General features: G+C 32.2%; 1 long non-coding RNA gene across 1 annotated transcript in view; it reads right to left on the bottom strand.

Moving 5' to 3' along the window:
• Positions 1-1522: 1522 nt before the first annotated feature.
• LOC138697168 (uncharacterized) overlaps positions 1523-26920 on the bottom strand; it is a 154414-nt gene continuing 129016 nt past the window's right edge. Inside the window, exon 3 of the long non-coding RNA XR_011331551.1 lies at positions 1523-1689. This is a non-coding gene — a long non-coding RNA (uncharacterized lncRNA). The remainder of the gene's footprint in view (positions 1690-26920) is intronic.

The raw sequence follows: 26920 nt of genomic DNA, 5'->3' as shown, positions 1-26920 counted from the left end.
CCACTTCCCAAAGCTTCAGATGTGATATGAATGAATAACAATCATTTTCATATGTACGAAATCATACAAATATCCAAAAACACCTCGAGACAAAAATGGTGTATCCCCATACCAATTGTTTCCAAGCATCTTTCGTATGTAAACTGGAGCAAATATTTTGAGAAACTTCAAAGAGAATCTTCAATCGTATTTTTGAAGAAAACAATAAATTAGGTCTATTGAGCTCATGACACAATATCCTACATTTAATGCACCTAAATTCTACACCGTACAAAAATTCGAAAACACTTCGGCGACAGAAATGAAGTAACCCGATACGAATTGTTTCTGAGCATCTTTCATATCTAAACTATAGCAAATATTTTGACAAACTTCAAAGAATCTTCAATGTATTTTTGACGAAAACAATAAATTATATCTATTAAGTTCATGATACAATATCCAACATTTAATACACTTAAATTCTAAATTCCCAAAGCGTCAGAGGTGATATGGATGAATAACAATCATTTCCATACGTACGAAATCAAACAAAAATCCAAAAACATCTAAGGGACAGAAATGTTGTAACGCCATACCAGTTATTTCTAAGGATCTTTCGTATATGTAAACTGGAGCAAATATTCTGATAAACTTCAGGAGAATTTTCAATCGTATTTTTTAAAGAAAACAATAAATTATATCTCTTAAGTTCATGACACAATTTTCTACACCATATCAGCATCGATCTCCGGTCATCTTGATCGTAAACACTTACTTTCCCACTTCTCAAAACATCAGAGGAGATATGGATGAATTAGAATCATTTCATTACTTACGAAATCATATAAAAATCCTAAAAGTCTTCCGAGACAGAAATGTTGCAACCCCATACCAATTGTTTCTGAGCATCTTTCATATGTAAACTGGAGCAAATATTTGATAAACTTCAAGAGAATCTTCAATCGTATTTTTGAAGAAAACAATAAATTAGGTCTATTGAGCTCATGGCACAATATCCTACATTTAATGCACCTAAATTCTACACCGTATCAGCATCGATCTCAGATCTTCTTGCTCGTAAACACTTAAGTTACTTCCCCAATTCCCGAAGTTTTAGACAGGTGATATGAATGAAGAATTATCTCCATACATACGAAATCATACAAAAATTCAAAAACACCCCGGGGACAGAAATGACGTTACCCCTATACGAATTGTTTCTAAGAATTGTTCGTACTTAAACTGGAACAAATATTTTGATAAACTTCAAGAGAATCTTCTATCGTATTTTTGAAGAAAACAGTAAATTAGATCTATTAAGTTCATGGCACAATACCTACACTATACTTGCAAACCTAAATTCTACGTCTACTAGCATCGATCTCTGATCTTCTTGCCCACGACGACTTCCTCCCGCTCCACTTCACAGAAGTGCAATGGCTGAATCACGACAAATTAGCCACATTGAGTTTCCTGCCCATTGAAGCAGAAGACAGCATTTAATTTTATATTAGGAAGTGTAGAGGGTACTTACGTTATGATTCATCCAGACATCAGGTGTGAATCATCTTGGCAGCGGACCACTGCGAGCAGAAGGTGAGGGAAATCTCTTCGGTGTGTAATCGGTCGGCACCGCAGGTTGACTGCTCATCTCCAACAGAGCAGAGGGGCCCCGTGGCACGCAGACAAGAACCAGGCCTTCAATTCCTGAAACCAAGGAAGAAAATATAGCATTAGTTTCTTTATCTATGTCAGAATTTCAAATTTACACGATAACGCACTGCTTTATGTTTCCTTTGTACAGACGAGGTCAAAAAGTTGGTGTGGTGTTAGCGCATTCCTAGGACGTGTAAGAACTAAGACAGGTCCATACTATCTGACATCATCTAAATGTTTAACTTGAAACGTTAACTCTATACAGATAGAATTGTCTCATTTTTTTGTAATGCAATGGGCGCCTCTTGTAGTATCATGGAAACAAGTGTACGTAGATATCGAAGCGGGCCGTTTTTCTATTTTTTTTTTTTTAAATTCGTCTTTAACTCTCTAGCATCTCTCAGCGCTTTTTGGTTGAGTTCACAGGTGACATTGCTTGCCAGCAATGTGGCACTGAAATGTGACCTGGAATTTGTTATAACATGTCTAAGGAAGGAAGAAAGAAAGAAAGAAAGAAAGAGAGAGAGAGAGAAAGAAAGAAAGAAAGAGAAAGAAAGAAAGAAAGAGAAAAGAAAGAGAGAGAAAGAAACAGGAAAGAAAGAAAGAAAGAGAGAAAGAAAGAGAGAAAGGAAGAAAGGAAGAGAGGAAGAAAGAAAGAGAGAAAGAAAGAGAGAAAGGAAGAAAGGAAGAGAGGAAGAAAGAAAGAGAGAGAGAGAAAAAGAGAGAAAGAAAGAAAGAGAGAAAGAAAGAAAGAAAGAGAGAAAGAGAGAAAGAGAGAAAGAAAGAAAGGAGGAAAGGAAAAGGGAAAGAGAGAAAGAAATTAAGAAAGAGAGAAAGAAAGAGAGAGAAAGAAAGAAAAAAGAAAGAGAGAAAGAGAGAGAGAAAGAAAGAGAGAAAAAACAAAGAAAGAAAGCAAGGGAGAAAGAAAGAAAGAAAGAAAGAAAGAGAGAGAAAGAAAGAGAGAGAGAGAAAGAAAGAAAGAGAGAAGGAAAGAAAGAGAGAAAGAAAGAAAGAAAGAAAGAGAGAGAGAAAGATAGAAAGGAAGAAAGAAAGAAAGAAAGAGAGAAAGAAAGAAAGAGAGAAAGAAAGAGAGAAAGAAAGAAAGAAAGAAAGAGTGAAAGAAAGAAAGGAAGAGGGAAAGAGAGAAAGAAATTAAGAAAGAGAGAAAGAAAGAGAGAGAGAAAGAAAGGAAGAAAGAAGGAAAGAAAGAAATAAAGAAAGAGTGAAAGAAAGAAAGAAAGAAAGAAGGAAGGAAAGGAAGAGGGAAAGAGAGAAAGAAATTAAGAAAGAGAGAAAGAAAGAAAGAGAGAGAAAGAAAGAAAGAAAGGAAGAAAGAAAGAAAGAAAGAAAGAAAGGAAGAAAGAAAGAAAGAAAGGAAGAAAGAGTGAAAGAAAGAAAGGAAAGGAAGAGGGAAAGAGAGAAAGAAATTAAGAAAGAGAGAAAGAAAGAAAGAGAGAAAGAAAGAAAGAAAGGAAGAAAGAAAGAGAGAAGGAAAGAAAGGAAGAAAGAAGGAAAGGAAGAGGGAAAGAGAGAAAGAAAGAAAGAGAGAGAGAAAGAAAGAAAGGAAGAAAGAAAGAGAGAAGGAAAGAAAGAAAGAGTGAAAGAAAGAAAGAAAGAAGGAAAGGAAGAGGGAAAGAGAAAGAAAGAGAGAAAGAGAGAAAGAAAGAAAGAGAGAAGGAAAGAAAGAAAGAGTGAAAGAAAGAAAGAAAGAAAGAAAGAAAGGAAGAAAGAAAGAAAGACGGAAAGGAAGAGGGAAAGAGAGAGAGAAAGAAAGAGAGAAAGAAATTAAGAAAGAGAGAAAGAAAGAAAGTGAGAGAGAAAGAGAGAAAGAAAGAAATGAATGAATGAATGAATGAATAAATGAGTGAACCAATAAATAAATCTCAATAAATAAATTAAATCATTAAATAAATAAATAATTAAACAATTAATTGAATAATTAAATGAATAACAAATGAACATCCTCTGATTGAGGTTCTGGCTGATATGTACATCTAATATCAGGCAGTACATCTCACTTGACGATATGTGTCAGAGGATGAACAATTGTTTGTATGCATCTGAAGTCTGACTAGTGTAATATGTAGCTAGTCGGCGATGTATGCAGTGGAGGGGGAAAGGAACTGGCCACCCTGGCCTAGTTGCCTCATTAGTGGTGTTTTCTTGTTATCAATTGTGAGGTTCAGACCTGTCTTTGGACAGTTGACTAAACAACAAATAAATAAATAAATAGATAAATAATTAAGTAGGTTAATAAATAAATACAGTAAATACAATATTGAGTAAATAAATAGAATGAATAATAAATAATAGTATATTATATAACAACATAGCAATTTTTGTCGGATCATGGAAAATTTGGCTCTTATTTAGAATGATTTAAATTACATAAGGAGAATGTCTATTTATGTACTCTCTTTCCAGCTAAAGATTGAAGTAAATGTAAATAAATGCACGTGGCTTCATGGTTCCTGATTGGCTATTGGACGCACAACTCCTCCAAACTCATGCTTGTCATCTTCTTCCTCATATTAAAATAGTTCGTTCTAAAATAATAAAATTAATAATGTACATGGAATACGAGTGAATTAAACATGCTTATAAGAACACTTTCTTACGATTTAAACAACATGTTTATATTAGTAGTTTCAGACATTGCGTGTTAAATCATTGTAACGTGTATTATGGCAACGCGCATGCGTAGTAGGCATTAAATCCCTCCCAAGGTGACTTGCAGCTTCACAGAGCACATCAGCACAGCTGGTATAACACAGTGCGAGATTCAGTGTTGCCAACCTCAAATAAATTTCTGTAGAATTAAAGAAATTCTCCACTCTTCAAAGAATAACATTTAATCATGAATGTACAGAAAATTAAAATCCACTATTCCCAGAAGAGAAATAATGAATATTAACCCTCTGTGAGCATTTTACGGGTTAGTTCAATGAATGTGTTGAAATGTCTGCAATATATCAGACGATGGCTGCCTTGCTGAAAATAATGCGCCCTGGTGGCTGCTTTGATAGCTAGTTTGCGATTGCGGAGTAATACATTTCGGTTTTGTTTACGTCTACTTCAATCTTTAGTTGGAAATAGTTTATATGTGAGGAACAGCAAACTGTGGCCATCTTTTGTTTCATTGTCCAGTATTTGAAAACAGTAGATTTCCTATGGTCAGACATTTACATATTTGTAATATAATATATGACAAATCATTATTCAATGTTTTCAGAAAAACATGTTGTTATAAACAGTTTTGTGATTTTATATGTCATATATTTAAGAATGTGTAATTAATTCAAATGTAGTAGATGTCAGTGTTAATTTTAAGTAGCAGAGACTGGGTTATCCACATCAAATATATTCATCAAATATAAACTAGCTGTGTATATCTATAAACCTATTGCACTTTCGAGTAAAATAAGGTTTAAGAAATTGTATATTAAGAATAAAAAAAATATATAACGTACAAAAGTCAAGCTTTACTGTCGAGTGGTTTCATCTCAGACTAAAATCTATCTTCCCCCTCGATACCCATTGGTGATATAGCCTGCGGAACTTTTGTTTGAAAACTCTAATAAGAAATAGAAAAATAAATTATTTATTTTTTTGAACGGAGACAATTTTTTTAAGTTTTTGTGTACGGTTATTTCCTTACTTCTTAGGCGGAAATTCTTTCAAATATTAAATATTAAAATAACAAATATATTATTATTATTATTATTATTATTATTATTATTATTATTATGATAGTCTACAATCTATATATTTTTGAACTTTTAATGTATGTAAACAAGAATATTACTAATTACACAAGTATAGTAGATCTGCATCGCTATGAAACCAGAAATAATGATCAATTAAACGTACCACATGTCAGGTTGCAAAAAACACAATCAAGCTATGTAATTACTGCAATAAAAGTATATAAGATACCTACAAATATAAAGGCTCTTAATGAAACACAATTTAAATTTCAGATTAAGAGATGGCTACAAAATAATCCCTTTTATAATTTGAATGAATTTTTTGAAAATGATGTACTATTTTAGTTAAATTTTATTATTTTTTACTCTTTTAATATTTTAAATATTGACACATTGTTTTTTATATTATCACATTGACGAGGCCTTTTGTATTCTTGTACCTTCAGGCAAATAAAGAATATGAATAATATTAATATTATATTAATCATATAAGAAATTTCGATAATAGTACATTATGCAACGAGCCTATAATGGTAGTAATTAAGACGCGAGTATGTTTGTTTATGAAACTCGCTTGCGCTCGTTTCATAATTTTCATACGAGCGTCTTAATTACCATTATAGGCAAGTTTCATACGACTTTTTATGCTCGACCATATTTCTAACTTGAAATTATTCAGAAGAATTCATGTTATGTTTAGTGTAAGTGAGGCGCGGAACTGACCTTCTAGATTGTGAGATGTGCGCAGACGCGGAAGTATTGATTTTTTCCGGGGGAAGAATGTCATTGACCTTGATATAATCTAGAGAATAACATGAACATTAATCTTGATATAAGCTGGAAATTGATTTAGAACTGAAAAACGAGATGACAAATTGAATTTATTTGAATATTATTTACAATTAACGCTAATTATTATAGTAAGAGAACATAACCTTCTGCGACAGTATTGGATTTCCAGCCTCCGTGACATTTCGCTAGTTGTATTTCGATTGCATATCCGAGAATAATCGATACTTGGGCTTTTATAATGCTACAATGGTGATTTCCCCATTGGCTGAACAACTGAACTATAATGAATAGGTGTACTTTAATGAGGTGCATTAAAGGGCTACTACCAGGTGTATAATTACTACATTTCGGCATGGCCGAGCTTAAAAAATATTCTGGTGTCTGATGCAGAAAAACGTTTTAAGCGGTGTCGTCTTAAATGAAATTTACTGGAGAGAGAGGTTTTATAAAATAGGCCCTAGATCCCTAGATTTCAAACCTATAAGGCAGATGATGACTAATTCTTCAGTAAACTTCGTGTATACATTATATTGTTGACTCGGTTACCTTCAATCCATTCATAAGTACTTTCAATTAGTCTTGACCCCAATGAAATCTCTCCGTGTTGCTAATCTCTCAACTCCACCCACGTGCTTCACAATATGAGAGTGTTTAATCTTCGTCATCCAGCCAAAGCAAGAACTTTATCACTATTATTGCCGTTATTATTCTTGCTTATTGAATCTCAATGAGCGATATGACTGGGGACTTCATGAGGTAACTTAGCAACCATTTGTAAGTCTCTCCCGATACGAAAAAAAAAATACTGTCTTCTAAATGGCACTGTTCAAAACATACAGAAGTGAGCCTGCCTGGAAAGAAATAAAAAATAGGTTGCAGCCGCCAAATTACTCTTCAAGGAACGACCACTCATATAAATTGAGGGAAAGAAGGCAGAGGACGGACACTGGAAAGTTTTCTTTTCTCAATCGTACTATCAGGAACTGGAATGCTTTACCTGCAGACTTACTAAAGGCTTTACCAACAACCAAAAATGTATTTTAAAATAGGCTTAAGGACGTTACTAATAGACGGTAATTATACACAGTACTTAAAGGGTGTAAATGATATGTTGTTATTGGAGTGTTGTATCAGTGAAGAATTATGTTGTGTCAGTGAAGTGTGTTGTATCAGTGAAGAAGTATGTCGTGTCAGTGAAGTGTGCTGTGTAAGTGAAACGTGTTCCTGTCAGTGAAGCTGTATAGGTTATAGTGGCAGTGCAAAGTATTTGAACAGTGAAATGTTTTTGAAGTGTTAGTGAAATCAGGATAGAATCAGTGAAATGTGTCGTAGTTCCAGTGCAGTGAGTGAGTTGACAGCGAAATGAGTGTAATGTTGAAAGGTACTTGTGCAGATATGAACATGTCATACTCGTGGGTTTTAGTTCGATCTTAGTTTTAAGATACAAATTAGAATATTTCAAATGTTATTTTAAGTGATCGTTTCATTTAATTTAGTATATTCCCTGTTGTTGTTATTATTATTATTATTATTAGTATTAATTATTAGTATTATCATTAATTGTATTTTTAATTAATAAGTTTATTATTGTCATTATTGAGTGTAATTAGTTACCACCCATTGCAGTGTGAATAAATACATACATACATACATATTTGATCATTTTGCATTCTTCGCTGCAACTATTATCACTATCTTCGGTTGTCTAGGATTCGCATTTCTAACCGTTGATCCGGTGTTCGTGGGTTCAGATCCAGCCGAGGATGACGATTCTAAAGACCAAGAAAATCTTTAGCACGATTGTATCAGGGAAAGAAATAAAATTTTGAGACCTATGTACATATATTTATGTATTTATTTGATTATTTATTCACTTATTTAGTTGATTATTTTTTATTAATTTCATTGTTTATTATTATTTATTTATTTGTGTGTTTATTACAAATACACAACTACAAACCGGTAGAAAAACGAAGTGTTGGCAGACTAAGAAACGCTAGACAGAATACAGTAGTTTCAGAGAAGATCAGAAGATCAGAGAAGTCTAACCCTTACTTACTGGCTTTTAAGAATCCCGGAGGTTCATTGCCACCCTCACATAAGCCCGCTATCGATCTCTATCCTGTGTAAGATTAATCCAGTCTCTATCATAATATCTCACCTCCCTCAAATCCATTTTAATATTATCCTCCCATCTACGTCTCGGCCTCCCCAAAGGTCTTTTTCCCTCCGGTCTCCCAAGTAACACACTATACGCATTTCTGGATTCGCCCATACGTGCTACATGTCCTGCCCATCTCAAAAGTCTGGATTTAATGTTCCTAATTATGTCAGGTGAAGAATACAATACGTGCAGTTCTGCGTTGTGTAACTTTCTCCATTCTTCTGTAACTTCATCCCTCTTAGCCCCAAATATTTTCCTAAGTGCTTATTCTCGAACATCCTTAATCTCTGTTCCTCTCTGAAAGTGAGAGGCCAAGTTCCACAACCATACAGAACAACCGGTAATATAACTGTTTTATAAATTCTAACTTTCAGATTTTTTGACAGCAGACTGGATGATAAAAGCTTCTCAAACGAATAATAACAGGCATTTCCTATATTTATTCTGTGTTTAATTTCCTCCCGAGTATCATTTATATTTGTTACTGTTGTTCCCAGATATTTGAATTTTTCCACCTCTTCAAAGAAGAAATTTCCAATTTTTATATTTCCATTTCGTACAATATTCTGGTCACGAGACATAATCATATACTTTGTCTTTTCGGGATTTACTTCCAAACCTATTTCTTTACTTGCTTCAAGTAAAATTCCCGTAATTTTCCTAATCGTTTGTGCATTTTCTCCTAATATATTCACGTCATCCGCATAGACAAGCAGCTGATGTAACAGGTAAACTATCATCATCATCATCATCATCATCATCATCATCATCATCATCATCATCATCATTCAATCCGAATGTAGGATCTGAAATTATGTTTGTTAAAATGTGCCAAATATGACTCCGCTACAAAATGTAGGCCATGTGTTGCAAATACAGATCCTTTTTCCTTCAATAGATCGTATTGCTTCTTCTTTTATTCAGACCAGGTATCAATCTTCTACACAGCTTTCCTGACTCGGTATCACACTCTACAGTACTTTTTATTCGTCATCTATCTCTGAAAACTTTTACATTCCCTCCCCCCCCTCTTATTTGTGAGGGCACCCAACCAACCGACCGTGAGGACCTCTGCCGTGTATATTTCAATTTGCCACACGCCCCCAGTCCCACACGTTCTCTGCATTTCAATTGTTCTTGAAAAAAGGTGACGGCGAGACTCCTGGCGGTAGATGAGAGAGTTACAGAGAGTATACTTGTAAAACAATGGAGTGTACTGAAGCCCGATGTTCGCTTGTTTTCAAGCGTTTTTTTTTTTTACTCAAAGTTTTTGTTCATTTTTTTGTCTTCTTAAAATCGATCTGTGTGTTTTTTACATTACAACATGTCAGCAGTTCTGTGATTTCCTCCTCAAAAGGAGAGATTTTTGTAATATCGGCGACATAAATTATGCAGACCTTCAGTTTCGTAACTCCATCCCGTTCACTAGTAAGTCTACAGTTCCTCCAGTTGAACGGTAGATGAAATTCTGAGAGTGAAAATGCGACATAAAAGTATGTACTTTATAGCGTCTATTAGGAAAAATTCCACTGTATATGTAAATGAAATTTATTTTATTATTATTATTATTATTATTATTATTATTATTATTATTATTATTATTTAAATATAAAGTAACACATAATTGAGTTTTTTTTTTAATTTAAGGGCGGACTCTGCTACTCTTACGCAAAATCACATCAATACCAGCAGGTCTATTTCTTGTTTTACTTCACCTGTAATCTGTTTTACATTTGGAAATTTAGATGTATATTTTTGTGTGGCTTTACTTTGCTTATAGTGTGATTTTCTGTTTATTTCAATTATTGATTTGTATTTCTGGTAGTGTTAAAGAGAAAGCCTGATGGTCTTAACTACACCAAAATAAATAAATGAATGAATAAATGAATAAATAAATGAATTAATAAATGAATAAATAAATGAATGAATAAATGAATAAATAAATGAATGAATGAATAAATGAATAAAAATGAATGAATAAATGAATGAATAAATAAATAAATGAATGAATGAATAAATGAATAAAAATGAATGAATAAATGAATAAATAAATGAATGAATAAATAATAAATAAATGAAAGAATGAATAAATGAATAAATAAATTAATGAATAAATGAATAAAAATGAATGAATAAATGAATAAAAATGAATGAATAAATGAATAAATAAATGAATGAATAAATGAATGAATAAATGAATAAATAAATGAATGAATAAATGAATGAATAAATGAATAAATAAATGAATGAATAAATGAATAAATAAATGAATTAATAAATGAATAAATAAATGAATGAATAAATGAATAAATGAATGAATGAATAAATAAATAAAAATGAATGAATAAATGAATAAATAAATGAATGAATAAATGAATAAATAAATGAATGAATAAATGAATAAATAAATGAATAAATGAATGAATAAATGAATAAATAAATTAATGAATAAATAAATTAAAGAATGAATAAATGAATAAATTAATTAATGAAAAAATGAATAAAAATGAATGAATAAATGAATAAATAAATGGATGAATAAATGAATAAATAAATGAATGAATAAATAAATGAATGAATAAATAAATGAATGAATAAATGAATAAATAAATAAATGAATAAATGAATACATAAATTAATGAATAAATGAATGAATGAATGAATGAATGAATAAATAAATAAATAAATAAATAAATAATAAATAAATAAATGAATAAATGAAAAAATAAATGAATAAATGAATGAATAAATAAATGAATAAATAAATGATTGTATAAATGAATGAATAAATGAATAAATAAATGATTAATTAAATAATTAAATTAATTAATTAATCAACAAATAATTGATTAATCAGATAAATAATCAAACTTAATTAATCAAACAAATATAATTAATCAAATAAATACTTAATTAAATAAATAATTAAATAAACAATTAAATAAACAAACAAACAAATAAGTAAATTAATAAATAAAATTCTCTTGTCAATTCGTTTTTATGTATGCAATGAAATACATTACTTTTGTAGAGATATTACGAACTTTTTTTTTACGTTTTCAATTTTCTATCCTTGATTGAGATTGCTTTGGGTACTTGTTATCAAAGTTTTAATGCCGGCACGAAAGCCTATTAAGATAATATTTATATCAAGACATAATAAATACACGAGACATGACACTACCTTTTTTAAGGAAAACAAATACGTGTCGTTGAAAACCTTCACTGGCAGTAATGATGCAGAGGAACCAAAGTTTTCTCCACTTGGACATTATTACAGAAACTAAAAAATAATTCACAGAAACAATAGCAACGGTAATACTAGCTCCAGAGCCGCAATAAATGTCTTTGAGAGCCGCATGTGGCTCGCGGGCCGTGTAATGAGTTAGTCAATTCTCGTGTATGTAAAAGGATTTAGACCTGATGCAATGACTAATATTTTTTGAATAATTAACAACTCTTACAATTTTTAATCATTCACCAATTAATCATTACTTACTTTATTTATATATGTATTTATTTATTTATTTATGTATTTATTTAATAGGTATTTATTTATTTATGTATTTATTTATTTACTTATTTATGTATTTATTTATTTATGTATGTATTTATTTATTCATGTATTTATTTATTTATGTATTTATTTATTTACTTACTTATTTATGTATTTATTTATTTGTGTGTTTATTTATTTATGTACTTATTTATTATTTATTTATTTATGTATTTATTTATTTACTTAATTATATATTTACTTATTTATTTATTTACGTATTTATTTGCTTATTTATGTATTTATTTATTTATTTATGTACTTATGTATTTATTTATTCATGTATTTATTTATGTATGTATTTATTTATTTATGTATTTATATATTTATGTATGTATGTATTTATTTATGTATTTATGTATTTATGTATTTATTTATGTATTTATGTATTTATTTATGTATTTATGTATTTATTTATGTATTTATGTATTTATTTATGTATTTATTTATTTATTTATTTATGTATTTATTTATTTATTTATTTATGTATTTATTTATGTATTTATTTATTTATGTATTTATTTATTTATGTATTTATTCATTTATTTATGTATTTATTTATTTATTTATTTATGTATTTATTTATGTATTTATTTATTTATTTATTTATTTATGTGTTTATTTATTTATGTATTTATTTATTTATTTATGTATTTATTTATTTATGTATTTATTTATGTATTTATTTATGTATTTATTTATTTATGTATTTATTTATTTATGTATTTATTTATTTATGTGTTTATTTATTTATGTGTTTATTTATTTATGTATTTCTTTATTTATTTATTTATTTATTTATGTATTTATTTATGTATTTATTTATTTATTTATGTATTTATTTACGTATTTATTTATTTATGTATTTATTTATGTATTTATTTATTTATTTGTTTATTTATTTTCTTCAATTCATAACAGATTATGTTTTGTGTCTTTCCAGACGTATGAAGTCAGCAGTTTACATGTTCTGTATTCTTTGTAAATGATGTTCCCTATTCTGACGTAAGTCCCTATTGATTTGCAATATATATTACTGCCTTCACTGATGATTTCATTCCTTATTATCTGATTTTTCTACTTCTGAAGAAAATAGGAATTCGATAGATAAAGTAAACGGGCTGACAAGAGCAAATGTCGTTATCCTTGACCTGAATTATTTATACCCACACAATCAACGAACAGAAGCACGCATAAATATCTTTCGACATTCGTAAATTCGAGACATTTATCAACAAATCGTGTTCGATATTTCTATATATCTACTAAAGTGGGTTTATCCATTGTCTTTATTTTGTGTATCGGGTAAAAATGGACGATAAAACGCACATTTCAACACTGTCCTGTGTCCAACATAGGCAATGTAAATGGAATAAATGATTTAACCCTAGAATGCTATCATCACTGAATAGTACTGTATTGCTATTGACGAGTAAAAATGACGTAACAGGCGAATGAAGGTGATAATGCCGGTGAAATGAGTCCGGGGTCCAGCACCGAAAGTTACCCAGCATTTGCTCGCATTGGGTTGAGGGAAAACCCCGGAAAAAAATCAACCAGATAACTTGCCCCGACCGGGATTCGAACCCGGGCCACCTGGTTTCGCGGCCAGACGCGCTGACCGTTACTCCACAGGTGTGAAGATTTCTTTCTTTTTAGTTTTATTTGTTTAGGTCTCTATTTTGTTTCTAATTTTTATTTACATGAAATATAAAATTATATAGCCATGTATTGTGGGTCCCTATCACCACGGCATGGCGCGTCCTCAGGTTGCGGATAGAGGAGACGGCCTCCAGATATGGAGGGTAGCTGCGAATATATTGAATAAGCAGTCGTGGACAGCCGATAAGGGGTGGTCCTCCAGCTTGGGGGTTGGGCGAAGGGCTAACAACCCATTACCGTAAAAAAAAACAGCTTGTTACGAATCCCTACAATAAGCCTCGGAATATGACTGATTCTCTGGCACGACCACAGCAATTGCATTCTTCACGTGACATAATTAGGAACCTTAAATCCAGACGTTTGAAATGGGCAGGGCATGTAGCACGTATGGGCGATCCAGAAATGCATATAGAGTGTTAGTTGGGAGACCGGAGGGAAAAAGACCTTTAGGGAGGCCGAGACGTAGATGGGAGGATAATATTAAAATGGATTTGAGGGAGGTGGGATATGATGATAGAGACTGGATTAATCTTGCACAGGACAGGGACCTATGGCGGGCTTATGCGAGGGCGGCAATGAACTTTCGGGTTCCTTAAAATCCATTTGTAAGTAAGTAGGTAAGTATAAAATTATATAGACCTAACCACAAGAAAATATTTATGAATATAATTTTTATTTCGTTTCTTTAGTTTTATTTGTTTTTTTTTTTTTTTTTCTAATTTCTGTTTATATTAAAATAAATTTACAGGAAAAAAAAAATTAAATTAAAGAAATATAACTACGAGGAAATATTTTAGACTACAATTTTATTCTTCCTTTTCTTTTCTTCAGTACATCGTGAGTTTCCTATTTCCTGTTTTCTTGCTTCTTTTTATTCTTTCTCCAGTCGCTTGCTTTCTACAATTATTCTCAATCTTTCCTACAGTACCTTCCATTAATTTTTTCTCCTTAAGCTGCAACTTCATCCCGGTATGTATTTTGGATCCTTGTCACTGTCACAAGCTTCATGTTCAATCTCTACATTGCTTTCAGCACCATCATCTGAACTTTCATCTATAATTTGCAGAGTAGTGTCAGAATCATCACGTAAGTTTTCATCCAGTGTTACTTTGTTAGATAAAACACACTTATAAGGAAATATATCAACTAAACTGACAGACAATTTTCTATGAATACTATTTCTACGTAAATCTGGCTTACACTTCCAAATATATCTCATAATAACTTAGCTAAGCGTGTAAGTTGCAACCTGCTGTTGTACAATGATAATTTTGTTCAGATATAATATTGATTGGAGAATAAAACAATTTAGGATAAATGTCCGGTTATTTAAAAAGTGTATTGAATCTTGCCATCTGTCCTTCAAGATTAGAATAGACGATGTACTATCGGTATATAACAAAGATGCATTTTAAAAATTATGACAAGTCCATTGCTTTGTTAAAAAAATACGTAAATACGTGAAGTGGCAGCCCATAGACAGGCAAGGCCAACCATGTCACTGCTCGTTTACTACATGCATCAGCAAAGATGAACGATCATCTAAAGTGATACGTGTTTAGTAATAAAACTTCTGACAATACAATATCTTTATATATGTATGTTTCAACATGATGTACCCCAACAATGTTTCTGAGAAACATGTATTTCGTCTCCAAAAATAAAGTTTCTAGGGATAAAAAATCTCTATACAAAAATCTTTCAATGTAATACTTGTCCGACAAAGTTTCTGAGAACATAGTACCTTTAGACAAATATCTTTCAATGTGATATATCTCCAACAAAAAAGTTTCTGAGATTATAAAATCTCTATACAAATATCTTTCAGCCTGATGTTTCTCCGATAATAAAGTTACTGAGAACACAACACCTTTAGACAAATATCTTTTAATGTGATGTGTCTCCAACAATAAAGTTTCTGAAAACACATCTCTATCCCAGTATCTTTCAACTTGATTCATGTCCAACAAAAACGTTCCTGAGAACGCAACATCTCTATACACGTATCTTTCAAAATGACTTGTTTCCAAAACACGTTTCTGAGAACACAATAACTCTACACAGGTATTGTTTGAAGGGGTGTGTTTCCAACGGTAACACTCCTGAGAACACAACACTTCCATACACTTATCTTTCAACATAATGTGTGTCTGTGTATCCAACAGTAAAGTTCCTGAGAACACAAATAGTGTACACGAGTATCTTTCAAAGTGATGTGTCTCCAACAATGAAGTTACTGACAAAACTACACATTTCCATAGGTATGTTTCAACGTTATATATCTCCAACAATTAAATTTCAGAGACAAGAACACCTCTATAAAGGCACCGTTCAACGTGATGTGTCTACAACACTAACCTTCCCGTGAACACAACACCTTTATAAACACTACCATTCAACGTGATGAGACTCCAAACAATGAAGTTACTGACAAAACTACACATTTCCATAGGTATGATTCAACGTTATATATCTCCAACAATTAAATTTCAGAGACAAGAACACCTCTATAAAGGCATCGTTCAACGTGTCTACAACACCAACCTTCCCGTGAACAAGGTAGTGTTTATAAACACTACCTTTCAACGTGATGAGTCTCCAAACAATGAAGTTACTGACAAAACTACACATTTCTATAGGTATTTTTCAACGATATATATATCTCCAACAATTAAATTTCAGAGACCACAACACCTCCATAAATGAGCCGTTCAGAGCAGAAGTGGTGTAAGTCAAAATTGAGTAATTAGGTTTAAAGAAAAAATTCTGTAAAATACACCTCAAAGTAGCAATTAATATGTCCCTCGTGATATCCACTGACTACTAATAGTTTAAATAAATTGAATATTAATTGCTACTTTGCGCTGTATTTTACAGAATGTTTACTTTAACCTTCATTACCCATTTTTGACTTACACCACTTCTGCTCTGAACGGCTCAAATGTACCCTTCAACGTCATGCGTCTAAAACACTAACGTTCCTGTGAACAACACCTTTATACACGCCACCTTTCAACGTGATGTGTCTCCAAAAATAACGTTTCTAATGACAAACCCCTTTATACGTAGGTTTCTACGTGATGTGTCCCTAACAAAGTTCCTGAGATCACAATATCTTTAGGCCTATATACATAGGTATCTTTCAATGTGATGTGTCTCCAACACTGAAGTTCCTGAGAAAACACAACCTTCAATGTAATGTGCCAACATAGTTCCTGAGAGCAATATACGTCTGTATAGATCTCTTTGAAGGTTGTGTGTCTTGAAGTTCCTTAGAATAACACGCATCTTAAAGAGATGTATGTGTAATAATGAAGGCACTAAAAGGAGCGTGCAAATATACAGACATCTGTCTCCTTCAATGAAGTTGTTGAGAACATAAAACGAGTTTTTCTGTCCCTACTTGACGAGGTGTGCCCCAGCATTCCATCAGATGTTTCTGCAGAACCTCCCACTATGCAATTTCAGCTACAAGTTAAACACACAGGAATGCAGGACGCGATAATTCGACAAGAGCCATTCTAAGGAAGAGCGATATTGAAATGAGTCAGAAAACGCATTCAAATGCAATGATGTTCAGCAGTTGGGGATATCCGCATTCGAGTCTCGTCCTCATCATATTGTCTTCGGCGCCGCCATTTCTTTCTCAATGTGTCATCTCCTGTAGTCGCCTCTTTATTGTCTGCACTGGGTTTAAATCTATGTAAGCTAGCCGAATTCAATATCTTATAAATAAAGACTATCCTGGGTTAGTTTCCACGGCACTCTCTCACTTATGTCATTAATCTACTATTCATTTGTAATTCATAAACGATCTTATTACGGTAGCCTGTACGGGCTATTCCATATGAAATCGATCAGTAAAAAACCTCGCATTTTTTTAATACTCTAATTTTTTCCCTATTTATACAAGGTGCTGAGGAAAGTGCATTTTCAAAAATATACTATCGAAAGTCAAACGGTTTTCGTACTATTGAGCGACAAATTTAGCGTATTTTATAAAAACAAGCCTCTTTCAGCGTTCAGAACTCTGGAACCATTTACTGCAGAACATTGAACGGGAGCTCATTTTGAAGCTGACATTTGGTAGGTTATGTCAAGAAGTAATCATTTTTATTGTATACAGAGAGACAGATAATCTGATTTTACTTGCTTTTAGGCTTTTTGGCCGTTTGTAAAAATGTGAAAAAAAAAAATTGAGAAAAAACCTTGCATTATTAAGAGGGATTCGGCATTGTTTGCTTAGTGGCTCGGCAATAAGTTTCGAGGGTATTAAATAGATTATTTTCACACGCCTAGACTTGAACGGCGCAGTACCGCACGCACTGGCCGAGAGTTGAAGATAAGCGAGCATTGGGCGTCATTTTACTCCTGTGTTTATGAAAACCTGTGATAAAGATAGCACAGCCATGACTGCTAGACGAAACATCACGTGTTTGTCTCCTGCCTTGCTTATCTGGGCTAGCTCCGGTCTCACAGTCAGCTGGTTAGTTCACGCGCGTACTATTTATTTTCTTTATTTGATATTTTCAATATTTTCTTATCAACGTGCCATCAGTAAAAATATGTGTTTATTTGTACTTTCAATGCAGAATCTAACCATATATTTTAAAAACATTTTTTCGTGGGCAAAGGCGTCTTAATGAAGAAAAATCTAAATTTCTCCATTTCCATAAAAAGTCAGAAAAACTGTTTACATGTCAATATAAACTTTAACTTCTCAGCATCAAAATAAACCATGATTTTGATCATTGGGTGAAAGGGTTTCGGAGCCATAACAGTTTAAAGTTGCTAATTTTATGAAAATACGATAAATTTAAATATTTTAAGTTTAAACACTATGAAGTTCTGATGCCTCAAACTTTGCACAAAGCATTGTATCACAGTTGTCAACGGACAGAAAAAGTTTCATTGTATTTAAAAATTTCAAGATCAATTTTCTCTGTATTTCGGTCGATTTGAGATGGAATAGCCCGTACGCATAGAAACGAATTTTGTTTAGCCTATTACTCTTCTCTATATGGTGAAGACCTTCACATTTCGCACATCTTGCTTTCTGATTACAGAAGTTTTTTGTGTGTCCAAATTGTTGGCTAAGGATTTTTAGGATTCTGTTTTGGATCTAGGAAAAATAAAGGTAGTGGTAATTTGGTGATTGGATGTCTAATCGGTAGCATCTGTATAGAGTAGATTCATAACCCAATTCCTTAAATTCTGTCAACATGAATTCCATAATACAACTGTGATGTAGTTCGATGAAGGATGAGTGGAACAGAGAAAAATTCTCTCCGGCACCAGGATTTGAACCCGGGTTTTCAGCTCTTCGTGCTGACTCTCTATCCACTAAGCCACACCGGATTCCCATCCCGATGTCGGATTGAGTCCTCTCAGTTTAAGTTCCACCTTTTGGGTTCCCTCTAGTGGCCTACCCTCATGCACTGCGTCATAGATGTATGACAGTGGCACAATGTCCACACATGTGCTGAGGTGCACTCGTTATGAGTGACTAAGTGGCCGGGATCCGACGGAGTAAGCGCCGTTTTAAATCACAAACTGATTATTTTTCGTCTATCGCACCTGAGAGGATTCAATCCGACATCGGGATGGGAATCCGGTGTGGCTTAGTGGATAGAGCGTCAGCACGTAGAGCTGAAAACCCGGGTTCAAATCCTGGTGCCGGAGAGAATTTTTCTCCGATCCATCCATCCTTCATCATATGATGACGCAGAATTTCTGCACGGAAATATCATATGCACTTCGGGTAATATTTTGGCGAATCCTCGGACCTCACCTCATCTCACTACATCTCGCCAAAATATTGTAAAAAAAATTGCACAAAACTGTAAAAATTGTAGAAAATTACTAAATTGTAAAACTGTAAAAATTTGTAAAAATTGTAATTGTAATATTGTAAAATTTTGACTTGTTCCACATCTTAAAGCTTCATTGCTCATGTAAGATCTATGGAATAAAATGAATGAATGAATGAATGAATGAATGAATGAATGAATGAATGAATGAATGAATGAATGAATGAATGAATGAATGAATGAATGAATGAATGAATGAATCGTAATAATATGTGATGTAGTTCCCTGATGACTACACGAAACGCTTTTTTCAGATTTTATCTCAATTGTATGGAATTCAGCTTGAAGTGATTTTAAATAATTCATTATCTTTCTGTAGCCATCTATAAGATCCATATTTAGCTTCACTTTGTTACTTTCAATAGTTACGTGTTGAAAATCGCCACAGTCCAGCCTTTTGAACTCATTAATCATAGAATTGATATTATGAATATAGATATCAGTTGGTTAAGGCGCTTGTCTGCCGGTCTGAAGTTGCGCTCGGGCGCGAGTTCGATCCCCGCTTGGGCTGATTAGCTGGTTTGGATTTTTTCCGAGGTTTTCCCAACCGTAAGGTGAATGCCAGGTAATCTATGGCGAATCCTCGGCCTCATCTCGCCAAATATCGTCTCGCTATCACCAATCTCATCAACGATAAATAACCTCGTAGTTGATACAGTGTCATTAAATGAACAACTAAAAATTATATATAGATTGGTGGTGGATTCTTTGGTGTAGAAGTTTCCATCTGAATGTGATTTTATAACTCTTGTTGGTCTAAAGGTGCAAATTGCATTGATACCGGTAGATATAGTGGTTTCGAGATTTAGTTTTTGACGTTTTGTTGAAATTGTATCAGTTTCAGAGTTGGATGTCTTTTTCTTAAACATACTAAAATGATTACACAAATCGATGTAATAGAAGTAATTGTTTGCAATGTGAGATAGTCACTTGTCACTATTGTCTTAAGTTGTAGCAAGATTCACTGATAACGTTAAACACTATATTAATTATAATACAATACAATTTTTCAGTAGAATTAAATATCACATTACATCAATATGTTCACAATCAATAAATATATATTAACTAGTGGCTTGTGCAGCAAATGCTGCAAACTAAGTTCATTAAACGTTCAAATAAACACTTTTCAGATTTATTTTCAATGAAGAATACCAGACATTCTGAAAGTTATTTGCTTCCATAACAATGAAAGATACTCTCTCTCTCGAGCCAATACTGAAGAGAACCACGCATATAAATATCTACACCACAACGCCATTAAATATATGAAAAAGACCCAACCCCTCTTGATTAATAATTATACAAATATTTGAGTTTTAATAATATTATCTTACGTAAGTTTTATAGCTTTCAGTAACATATACTATATATACTATATAGCCGCCACTCAGTAAAATATAGAAATCAAAATCTAATTTAAGTTATTCTCTACATCTACTTATATAACCCCAAAACGTTTCACTTTCATATCATCAATATAGCATTAATATGTAGAATTAATGAAAAATAGTCACATCATGGAATTACTACAGTAATATTTCATTTCTAATGGTAATAATGTCATCAAACCACCTCAAGTTTTGTAGTTTTTAATATCCAATACACAGCTGTACCCAGAAAATTACACACCACAGAATCGAACCTGTAAATTATTTATAGTGACTTAAGTTTTTAATAACCAATTTAATTTGAGCTCTAAATATGTCAGCATTCTTGCAGATCATGGCCATCGTGTAATATTGTTTACTGTAGTGTGTGTTTTGTTTTATTCTGAAATGCAATTAGCTACTTCTCAAAATTGACGACAGATGGATTTTGGAAAATATGAAAATTATGTAGGAAAATTGACATTTCACTGAAAACTACTATTTTTTCGAAAAACTTTGGGTTCCAAGCTTCAAATTGAGGGGTCATTTATTAAAATCCGTTCAGCCGTTATCCCGTAACTTCCATTACCAGTTCAAATTATTATATATATAGACAACGAATGCTATTGAACAAGCATTCCTAAAAAAATAATATTATAAGCACTATTCTGTTTATTTCACCGCCTTCTATTTTGAAACGACACTACTATTATCTTTTATTTTCCATCGGTGTAGACTGTCACTTGTTTTGTATTAATTGTTATTGAATAAAGATTGGTTGAAGCATGACCTTCGTGATGTTGCAACGATGGCCATGCTTCTAATAGAAATTCCAATCTTCGAAACGAACATTTTTAGTCTTTGAGAGAAATACTAAACGATATGTCCTACCATAAATAACAAGAATATGAAAATAAACCTGTCGATATATATTGCATCTAGGAGTTATTTATGGTTTCGTCTATGCTTATGGCTTTCTTTATATCTTATGAAATATAAAATAAAACATATCCATGTAATAATTTTATTTTCACATGGGAATGGTAATATTCTTGGTATACTTTTTGTTATTCAAGGACAACTAGTACAGCTACTGTCTGTAATGTAAGAGTGATGTAACATGCTGTATTCTAACGCTAATGATTAATAAAAAGCATAGCATTTATCGTAATATTTTATGAAACTGCGACTATAAACTTTGGTTTTTTTAGAGATGAATTTAATACCCACTTATCCTCAGGGATTGTTAGTGAAATTTTCTGCAGGAAGATGAAGCCTTGAGAATAGTTCCATGTTCTTATGTTGAATTGCTATTGCATGTTCATTTATTTATTATTATTAAATAAATCATCTGTGTTCTGTAAGACAATAAAATGCATTCAATTTAACAGTTTTCGCAGTTGTTTTGACATAGAAGTTCATTCCACTGCGTCACAACATTTTGCAAATTAAATGAATAAATCTACATCTGATATATAAAAATGAAAGTATGTATATGTCGTCTCTACAAATCTACACGCTTTGACAGATATTTATCAAATTTTGTACACTTAGCCTTCACAATCAGGAGAAAAAGACTGGACAAATGGACGTTAAATTATGTATATGAAAAATATAAATAAATACGATCAAATATGTATGTACATTAAAATAGTCTCTTCTACAATCAGTTGTTGTAAGTAAGTGCTGCTTATTCTTCTTCAAATATTTATTTATTTAATTAATTAATTAATTATTTTGTTAATAATCGTAACATAAAATACAATACAAACAAAAAAAAACTTTAGCTCGCCCCTGAAAGAGTAGAACTCGTGCTCAGGGGCGGATTCCTGAATTTAAATTAAGAAGTATATAATGCAATTTGTCTTATGTCTACTACGCTATAAGAATATATAAATTTCAATGTACAATTTTTCAATTTTTATAAAATCCACACATAACTTTTTAAATTTAATACTAGAACTATTATAATAATTATAATTATTAACAAGAGTAGGATATTTAAATATAAATTTGTTATATGGGCCTAAATTGCTACTATGATTAAATACTGTAGCAGTGTTGCATTTTGGTTCAAACAATCTTAAAGAATTCATACCTTTTGTTTCATAACTATGAGAATACAATAGAAAATTATTTCGATTTCTACGTATGAATTTTATTAATACAATATAGAAAAATTTGTCTTATTTTAAGAACATTAAAGTCTAAAAATAATTTTTGAGATGGAAAATCAATGGGTTTATGAAGACATATTTTAACTATTTTCTTCTGTGATAAATAAAGTGGATTAAAACTGGATTTAAATGAGCTACCCCATTCTACAATTAATTATCGATTGAAATAAAGTTAAGTATATTTTGCATAATAAACTTATTGACAAGTAATTCCTTAATAAAACAAAAGTAATTAATGTGTTGGTTTCATTTTAAGTCATTATCGAAAATTATGCCTAAATATTTAACTTCAGAGGACTCCTTAATAATCGGACATTTACACTGTATAAGGCAACAATTAGAATTATGTAATTTAATAATTAATATAGATGTAGGAGGATATAGAATTTTATTTAAGAGATTAATAAAATTATAATGTTTGTATGTTCATAAATTAAAATATTTACATAATAGGATCTGATGATGACTAGGTCGAAAACGTTTATCCAGTTAAAAAAAGTTATTAATGAAACATGACTATTTATTAAGTCATATAAAAAACAGATAAGTTATTGATTGAAAGCAACTTCATATGCAAGGAATTTCCAGCCATCGAGTACAGTTAACTGAAAAATATTGTGCTGACAACCAAACAATCCAGAATCTTAATTTTTGTGACAATGCGCGTATATATGTAAATTTGTGAGTTTATGCAAAAAAATCCTTAAATAGTTCTAAACATAATAGTCTAACATATGCAAGAACGCCTGGAGGAAAAAAAACACAATTAAGTTTGTACAGGGACATCATTTTATTTTTACTTCAACTTCTATTGTACCTGAGTTTTTGAATGTACTTCACTCCCACCCCTTCTACTAACCAAGTTCCAGCTGTCCTCCACACAGAACCAAGGCCGCAGTACTGAGTTAGTAATTATAGTACGTTTCAGAAATATGTTCGCGTTTTCCAGTGACAAAAATTTCCAATATTGAATCATATTTTCGCACAGGTACTGTCGTCCGTTTGCCTACGTCGCATCCCGATTTCCCCCACCTGCTTCTGCTCGCTCCACTGTAAAGACTAGTGGCTGGGCTTTCTTAGCTCTTTTCTAAAAACATTAATTTCTGTTAGAAATTAATTGGACGTCTACGTAATATTATGCAACTGTTTAAAATAACTTAAATGAAAGGGCCTCGTTAAGTAATTAATTATCACGTGATTTCCCCCCTTTCTACGGTCCTGCGACATAACCACCTGGACGGACAGTAGATAGCATGTCTGAGTAATTTTATCTGTGCGGGTCGGGCAGAAGTGAAGACTGAATTTACAGTATGTAAGGTACTCTTTTATAGAGTAGGTACATAATTATTTCAACATGAGTTACTAAGTATGAAGGACGAAACTGGTAATTGGAATTAGATGCAATAGTCTATAGTGCGATAATAGGCACTAAAAAACTGAAGCCTATATCGAAATGAACGGCCACCATTTTAAAAAATGTGTTTAAATATCCATATTATGATTATTTTTCATTTTAACTTCATTCTCTTATCGTACGCTAATGTGCTATAGACAGTATAATATACACTGCATAATGAATACGTTCGCATGGATAACTCAGTTTGTGAGTAAAAACACTTATTCTTAATACAGTACTGTATTTTGATTAAACAAAAACCTAATGAAAATTATCACACTCAAAATCGCGATATTTACTAGTTTACGTAAATGGATGAACTAATTTTCATCCCTCCTGTACCTAGTAAAGTGATCTGTTTGTATTTTACGCTAGTATCATCGAACTCCAGTCGTGGAAGGAGGTAGCAAACGGTGTTTCCGGGTCTCAATCATTAATCCAAAGGTATAGCCAGGTTAATATTAAAAATGTTAGTAGAAATAAAATGATGTCCCTGTATATATTTTGTACAGGGACATCATTTTATTTTTACTTAAATTTTTATTGTACCTGAGTTTTTTTTAATGTACTTCAATCCCACCCCCTCTACTAGTAAACTTCCAACCGTTCTCCACACAGAACCAAGGCTATACAGTCAAAGTCGCCTTACGGTCATAGTAAACACAAACAGTACTGAGTTAGTGAGTATAGTACGTTCCAGAAATATGTACGCTTTCAATATATGTATTGAGTAATATTCTCGCACAGGTACTGTCGTCTGTTTGCCTACGTCGCATCCCGGATTCCCCCACCAGCTTCTGCTCGCCCTTCTGTAAAGACTAGTGACTGAGCTGTCATAGCTCTTTTCTGAGAACAATTTCTGTTAGGAATTGGACGTCTACGTAATATTATACAACTGTTTAAAGTAACTTAAATAAAAGGGCCTCGTTAATTAATTAACTGTCACGTGACTTCCATCCTTTCTACGACTCTGCGACAAAACCACAGTAGAAAGCATGTCTGAGTAATTTTATTTTTTCCGATCGGGCAGAAGTGAAGATTGAATTTACAGTACGTAAGGTACTCTTTTATAGAGTAGGTACAGAATTATTTCAACATGAATTACTAGTACGAAGAACGAAACTGGTAATTGGAATAAAGTAAAATAGTCTATAGTGCGATAATATGCACATTAGAACTGAAGCCTGTATCGAAATGAACGGCCACCATTTTAAAAGATGTGTTTAAATATCCATATTATGATTATTTTTCAATTTAACTTCATTCTCTATAGTGTACGCTAATGTGCTGTAGACAGTATAATATACACTGCATAATGAATATGTCCACATGGACAGCTCAGTTCGTGAGTAAAAACGCTCATTGTTAATACTGTCCTGTATTTTGATTAAACAAGAACCTAATGAAAATGATTAAACTCAAAAGCGCGATATTTCCTAGTTTACGTAAATGGATGAACAACTTTTCTTCCCTCCTATACCTAGTAAAGTGATTTGTTTGTATATTACGCCAGTATCATCAAACTCCAGTCGTGGAAGAGGGTAGCAAACGGCGTTGATCCAGAGGTATAGGCAAGTTAATATTAAAAATGTTAGTAAAAATAAAATGATGTCCCTGTATGTATTTTCACACGAATCCTGACCCTAATTATGACATTGGTAGTATGGATGTTAATTCAGTACTAACTGTCCATGACAAGGTGATGGATACATACGACAGGTTGGAATCCTGCGGCCTTCAGGACAATGTAACATTGCTACTTAGTAGTCCAGGTATCGGTTTTCTATAGTCTTGGTTTCGATCGATAAGTTGGGACGTCGCTGAATTCTTCAGGGCTGCAGAAGGTGTTTCAAGTCAAGGAGAGGGAGGTAATGCATTACAAGGCGCCGCTGACGTGAAGACACTTGGCATCCTCTGCTCATGGTTTTCCCATTTCCTGTGGTTGTGAGTGATGATGTAGCTCAGATTCGCTGACCTTTCCTTTTGCGGAAGGTTAAATTCCACTGATAAGCTTGTAAGGCTGTGCTTTGTTCATTAGTTAGTAATGCTTTAAGGTTGTCCCCCTCTGCGATTTGAAATTTAAAAGACTGGCAAGTGGTTAGAAAGAAGAACTTTAAAAAATGAGTAGGAAACCTTGCTTCAAGAGTTTTAGGGCCGTATTCATAGACATTCTTAGCGCGGGCTTCCGGTGGATGATCAGCGAACTAACGTTTTTCGTATTCATAAACGAGTGTTAGCGATATGATATGATATGATATGATATGATATGATATGATATGATATGATATGATATGATATGATATGATATATGATACGATATGATACGATACGATACGATACGATACATGATATATGATATATGAGATACGATACGATACGATATGATATGGTATGATATGATATGATATATGATACGATATGATACGATACGATACGATACGATACATGATATATGATATATGAGATACGATACGATACGATATGATATGATATGATATGATATGATATGATATGATATGATATGATATGATATGATATATGATATGATATGATATATGATACGATACGATACGATATGATATGGTATG

This window comes from Periplaneta americana, chromosome 3 (assembly GCF_040183065.1).
Source record: "Periplaneta americana isolate PAMFEO1 chromosome 3, P.americana_PAMFEO1_priV1, whole genome shotgun sequence".
Classification (NCBI taxonomy): domain Eukaryota; kingdom Metazoa; phylum Arthropoda; class Insecta; order Blattodea; family Blattidae; genus Periplaneta; species Periplaneta americana.
This window is presented reverse-complemented; position numbering and strand designations above follow the sequence as displayed.